Source organism: Macaca nemestrina, chromosome 20 (genome assembly GCF_043159975.1).
Source record: "Macaca nemestrina isolate mMacNem1 chromosome 20, mMacNem.hap1, whole genome shotgun sequence".
NCBI classification, from domain to species: domain Eukaryota; kingdom Metazoa; phylum Chordata; class Mammalia; order Primates; family Cercopithecidae; genus Macaca; species Macaca nemestrina.
This window is the reverse complement of record NC_092144.1, coordinates 54,066,174-54,072,894: the sequence shown is the minus strand read 5'-3', so window position 1 is coordinate 54,072,894 and position 6,721 is coordinate 54,066,174.

Here is a 6,721-nt window from a genome sequence, read left to right as displayed (position 1 = left end):
GCTTTCCTCGGCACCCACTCCCATTTCCCATCTGGGACTTCATTATCATCAGCATCTGCTCCACCCCCAAAACCACTGGTGGGAGCAGCCTCCTCCCTTCCCATGTTACTTGCTCAATGGCTCCCACAAGTACTATTCTGAATATTTTGGGGATCTTTTGATTTTTTTTAATTTTTTATTTCCATAGGTTTTTGGGGAACAGGTAGTGTTTGGTTACATGAATAATTCTTCAGTGGTGATTTGTGAGATTTTGGTGCACCTATCACCTAAGCAGTATACATGGCACCCAATTTTTAGTCTTTTATCCCTCACCCCCTTCCCACCCTTTCCCCCTGAGTCCCCAAAGTCCATTGTGTCATTCTTATGCCTTTGCATCCTCACACCTTAGCTCCCACTTATGAGTGAGAACACACGATGTTTGATTTTCCATTCCTGAGTTGCTTCACTTAGAATAATAGTCTCCAGGCTGGGCACGGTGGTTCACACCTGTAATCACAGCACTTTGGGAGGCTGAGGCGGCTGGATCACCTGAAGTCAAGAATTCAAGACCAGCCTGGCCAACATGATGAAACCCCATCTCTACTAAAAATACAAAAATTAGCCGGGCATGCTGGTGGGTGTCTATAATCCTAGCCATCTGGGAGGCTGAGTCAGGAGAATTGCCTGAACCCAGGAGGTGGAGGTTGCAGCAAGCCAAAATAGTGCCACTGCACTACAGCCTGGGCGACAAGAGTGAAACTTTGTCTCAAAAAAAAAAAAAAAAAAGAAATAAAAGAAAGAAAGAAAAAATAAATAAATCCAGGCAAATGCCATTAATTCATTCCTTTTTATGGCTGAGTAGTATTCCATTGTCTATATCTACCACAGTTTCTTTATACATTCATTGATTCATGGGCATTTGAGTTGTTAAACATTTTTGCAATTGTGAATTCTGCTGCTGTAAATATCTGTGTACAAGTATCTTTTTCGTATAATGACTTATTTTCCTCTAGATACCCAGTAGTGGGATAGCTGGATCAAATAGTAGTTCTACTTTTAGTTCTTTAAGGAATCTCCACACTATTTTCCATAGTGGTTTTACTAGTTTACATTCCTACCAGCAGTGTAGAAGTGTTCCCTGTTCACCGCATCCTCAATAACAGCTATTTTTTTTTTCATTATAGACATTCTTGCAGGAGTAAGATGGTATCATACTGTGATTTTGATTTGCATTTCCCTGATGTTGAACATTTTTTCTTATGTTTGTTGGCCGTTTGTATATTTTCTTTTGAGAATTGTCTATTCATGTCCTTAGCCCACTTTTTGATGGGATTGTTAGTTTTTTCTTGCTAATTTGTTTGAATTCTTTGTAGATTCTGGATATTAGTCCTTTGTCAGATCTATAGATTGTGAAAATTTTCCTCCGCTCTGTGGGGTGTCTGTTTACTCTGCTGACTGTTCCTTTAGCCATGCAAAAGCTCTTTAGTTTAATGAAGTCCCAGGCCCTTTGTTTTTATTGCGTTTACTTTTGGGTTCTTGGTCACAAAATCCTTGCCTAAGCCAATGTCTAGAAGGGTTTTTTCCAATGTTATCTTCTAGAATTTTTAGTTTCAGGTCTTAGATTTAAGTCCTTGATCCATCTTCAGTTGATTTTTGTATAAGGTAAAAGATGAGGATCCAGTTTCATTCTCCTACATGTAACTAGTCAATTATCCCAGTGCCATTTGTTGAATAGGGTGTCCTTTACCCACTCTATGTTTTTGTTTGCTTTGTTGAAGATCAGTTGACTGTATTTGGGTTTATTTCTGAGTTGTCTACTGTGTTCCACTGATCTATGTGCCTATTTTTATACCAGTACTATGCTGTTTGGGTGACTATGGCCTTATAGATTGAAATCAGGTAATGGGATGCCTCCATTGCGTAGTTTTGCTTTGGCTATGCAGGCTCTTTTTTGGTTCCATATGAATTTTAGGATTGTTTTTTCTAGTTATGTGAAGAATGAAAGTGGTATTTTGATGGGAATTGCTTTGAATTTGTAGGTTGCTTTTGGCAGTATGATCATCTTTACAATATTGATTCTACCCATCCATGAGCATGGGATTTGTTTCCATTTGTTTGTGTCATCTATAATTTCTTTTAGCAGTGTGTTGAAGTTTCCTTGTAGAGGTCTTTCACCTGCTTGGTTAGATATATTCCTAAGTATTTTATCTTATTTTATTTTTGCAGATGTTGTAAAAGGTGTTGAATTCTTGATTTGATTCTCAACTTAGTCGCTGTTGGTGTATAGAAGAGCTACTGATTTGTGTACATTAATTTTGTATCCGGAAACTTTGCCGAATTCTCTTATCAGTTCTAGGAGCTTTCTGGAGGAGTCTTTAGGGTTCTCTAGGTAAACAATCTTATTATCAGCAAACAGCAACAGTTTGACTTCCTCTTTACCAATTTGGATGCCTTTTATTTCTTTCTCTTGTCTGATTGCTCTGGCTAGGACACTCAGTATTATGTTTAAAAAAAAAAAAAAGTGTTGGGAGGTGGCATCCTTGTCTTGTTCCAGTTCTCAGAGGGAATGCTTTCAACTTTTCCCCATTCAGTATTATGTTGGCTCTGGGTTTGTCATAGATGGCTTTTATTACGTTGAGGTATGTCCCTTGTATGCCAGTTTTGCTGAGAGTTTAGTCATAAAGGAATGGTAGATTTTGTTGAATGCTTTTTCTGTGTCTATTGAGATGATCATGTGATTTTTGTTTTTAATTCTGTTTATGTGGTGTATCACATTTGTTGATTTGCATATGTTAAACCATCCCTACATACCTGGTATGAAACCCATTTGATCATGGTGGATTATCTTTTTGATAGGTTGCTGGATTCGGTTAGCTAATATTGTGTTAAAGATTTTTGCATCTATGTTCATCTGGGATGTTGGTCTGTAGTTTTCTTTTTTGGTTATGTTCCTTCCTGGTTTTGGTATTAGGGTGATGCAGGCTTCGTAGAGAGGAGTCCCACTTTCTCTATCTTGTGGAATTGTGTCAATAGGATTGGTACCAATTCTTCTTTGAATGTCTGGTAGAATTTAGCTGTGAATCTGTCTGGTCTTGGAGTTTTTTGTTATTGTTGGTACAGTAGTCTTGAATAATCTTTTGTTTTTCTGTGGTGTCAGTTGTAATATCTCCTGCTTCATTTCTAATTGAGCTTCTTTGGATTTTTCTCTCTTCTTTACTTGGTAATCTTGCTAATGATCTATCAACTTTATTTATCCTTTCAAAGAACCAGCTTTTTGTTTCATTTCTCTTTTGTATTTTTTTGTTGCACTTTCATTTAGTTCTGCTCTGATCTTGGTTATTTCCTTTCTTCTGCTGGGTTTGGGTTTGGTTTGTCCTTGCTTCTCTAGTTCCTTGAGATGCGACCTCAGATTATTAAATCTCATTATTCTCCAGTCACAAAATGTTATTCATCTTTTTAAAAAATATTTTTAAAATGCACAAGCCATTCTTACTCTTAGCTCATTCACTGTGAAAAGCAGATAGCAGGCCAGATTTGGCCCCTGGGCCATAGTTTTCCTGCTCTGGGATAGACAAATAATCAGAGGCTGGGAGCTCTAATGGACATTTTGTTTGGCCAGTGGACAGTATAATCCAAATATAAACAAACATAAAATTACACACTGTGATGAGTGACAAGGGCCAGTGATAAGTAACCATGATTTAAATTTAGATGTAAGGAAGACCTGTAAAATAAACTAATAATTGAGCTGAAATTTGAAAAATGAGAATGAATACTGAGGGCAAAGTCTTAAGGGAAGACAGAATTCCGAGAGCAAAGGCCTGGAGAGGGGAAAGTGCTTGAAATCTTTTGAGAGGAAAGGAAAGAGGATCAAAGGTGTGGAAGCATCACTTTCTGGTGTCCACTTCATGTCCTCTTCTATGAAAGCTTAGTTCTGATTCATAAATATCACTTGGCTGGATTTCCTCCTCTAAGAGTTCTCTGAGGCAGCTTAGATGATTGGCATAATTACCGACCCCCCTGCAAATCTAGATGTCTTTCTTTTTCCCTCAACTCTGAAGGATATTGTGCCCAGTGTGACAATCACTGGTGGGATGCCACCCAACAGCCATCTCCTTCTACTTTTGTGACAGAATCACGGTTGGTCCAGCAGCCTGGAGGAGATATGAGCTTCCTGAGTACCAGACCCATTGACACATGATTCATAGGAATTAATTAATTCAAGCAAAAACGAAAAGCCCAAAACAAACAACAACAACAAAAATCTGTATATGGCATTATTGTTCTACTGGAGTATGCCAAGGAGAATAAATGAAACACACACAAATTTCTAGAAGCTTGCCCATGGTCTCCCAGCTATTAAAATGGTAAGATAAGGCTTTGACCTGAGATGGTTGTGTTTCAGTGTCTCAGGGCTTAGTCACTATTCTGTTAAAAAAATCCAGGTGGTGGCTGGGCGCAGTGGCTCACGCCTGTAATCCCAGCACTTTGAGAGGGCGAGGCGGGCGGATCACAAGGTCAGGAGACCAAGACCATCTTGGCCAACGTGGTGAAACCCCGTCTCTACTAAAAATACAAAAAAATTAGCCAGGCGTGGTGGCGGGCGTCTGTAGTCCCAGCTACTTCGGAGGCTGAGGCAGGAGAATGGCGTGAACCCAGTAGGCGGAGCTTGCAGTGAGCCGAGATCTGGCCTCTGCACTCCAGCCTGGGAGACAGAGCGAGACTCCGTCTCAAAACAACAACAACAACAACAACAACAAAATCCAGATGGTGGTAGTAATTATCCCATTGATAGGTGAGAAAATTGAGTTGAAAAATGTTTATCTATTTGCTAAAATTAGCTCACGATTAGTTTCAGAATATAACTTTTTAAATACTTAAAATTTCAATGTTTATCCTTGTGTATCTTTTTTTCCCAAAAATTATAATCACCCCTTGCATATTCTCATGTAACTGGTATTTTTCATTTCTTAATAGCTTATGAATATTCTTCCATATTGACCAAGGTAATTCTACATTATCATGGTTACTTATTTTACTGATTATCAAATTTAATTTACCTGTATGTTTTTGTTTTTTCTTTAGGTATTTTGCTGCTTTAACTGATATAAATATTTCTATAGACCAAGGTTCCCAACCTGTGGGCCACGGACAGGTAGCGGTCCATGGCTTGTCAGGAACTGGGCCACACAGTAGGAAGTGAATGGTGGGTGAATGAGTAAAACTTCATCTGTATTTACAGTCACTTCCCATTGCTTGCATTACTGCCTGAGCTCCACCTCCTGTCAGATCAGTAATGGCATTAGATTCTCATAGGAGCACAAACCCTATTGTGAACTGCAATATGAGGGATGTAGGTTGCACACTCTTTACAGGAATCTAATTTCTGCTGATCTCTCACTGTTTCCCATCACCCCTGAATGGGACAGTCTAGCTGCACGAAAATGAGCTCAGGGCTCAGACTGATTCTACATTATGGTGAGTTGTATAATTATTTCATTATATATTACAACATGATAATAATAAAAGAAAAAAGTGCACAATAAATTTAATGTGCTTGAATCATCCCGAAACTATCCCCCACTTCCCATCTGTGGAAAAAACTGTCTTCCACGAAACTGGTCCCTAGTGCCAAAAAGGTTGGGTAACACTGCTGTACAGAATGTTTTATACATTTTTCACTGTTTCAATGATTTTCGTGGACTACATTTCTCAAAATGGATTCCTGAATTAAAAGAGATGCTTCTCTTAAATATTTATGTAAAGTTACTCTCAGAAAGGTTGTAAGTGGATTCCCCCCACCAAAAGTATTGTGAATGAATATCTTCTTAAAATTTACAATTGTTTTGACCCTTTCCCAGTCCTTAAACCAATGATAACATTTTATTTTTTAATAGTTCCATGTCTTTTATTCCTCATAAGCTTAGATATGCATTCAAATATTTATTGGTCATTTTCAATTTTTCCTTTTAAGGGTCTATATTCTTTACCTATTTCTATACATTTTTGTATTCATCTATAGGTTGATTTGTTTTAAATTTATTGATTATCTATTTGTTGTATCTGAAATATTTTCCCTTAGTTTATTTGCTACTTAAATTTGAGTGAGGGAGGGAAGTTTACTGAAACATACTTTATATTTTCTATAATTTACTAACTATTTACTTCATAATTTGTGTTTTGGCTGTCATGCCTATAGACCAAAATTACAATAACATCAATTTGTAATTTGATAAGTACTCTGGTAGTCTATTTTTAGGTTGTGCATGTTGCCAATGTTATTTGTTTTAATGTGTGAGAGATGGAAGTTACTTTATTTTTCCAGGTGGTTAACTAGTTAACGCAGATGACTGCTTTTCTGTAATACTTTTACTGAGATATAATTCATATACTCTAAAATTCACCCATTTAAAGTGTACAATTCAGTAGATTCTGTTTTTTTTCTTTGAGACAGTTTTGCTTTTGTTGCCCAATGGTGCGATCTCAGTTCACTGCAACCTCTGTCTCCTGGGTTCAAGCGACTCTCCTGCCTCAACCTCTCGAGTAGCTGGGATTACAGGTGCCTGCCATCACACCTGGCTAATTTTTTTTTTTTTTTAAGACGGAGTCTTGCTCTGTTGCCCAGGCTGGAGCTCAGTGGCGCTATCTCGGCTCACTGCAAGCTCCACCTCCCGGGTTCACGCCATTCTCCTGCCTCAGCCTCCCGAGTAACTAGGACTACAGGCGCCCGCCACCAGGCCCG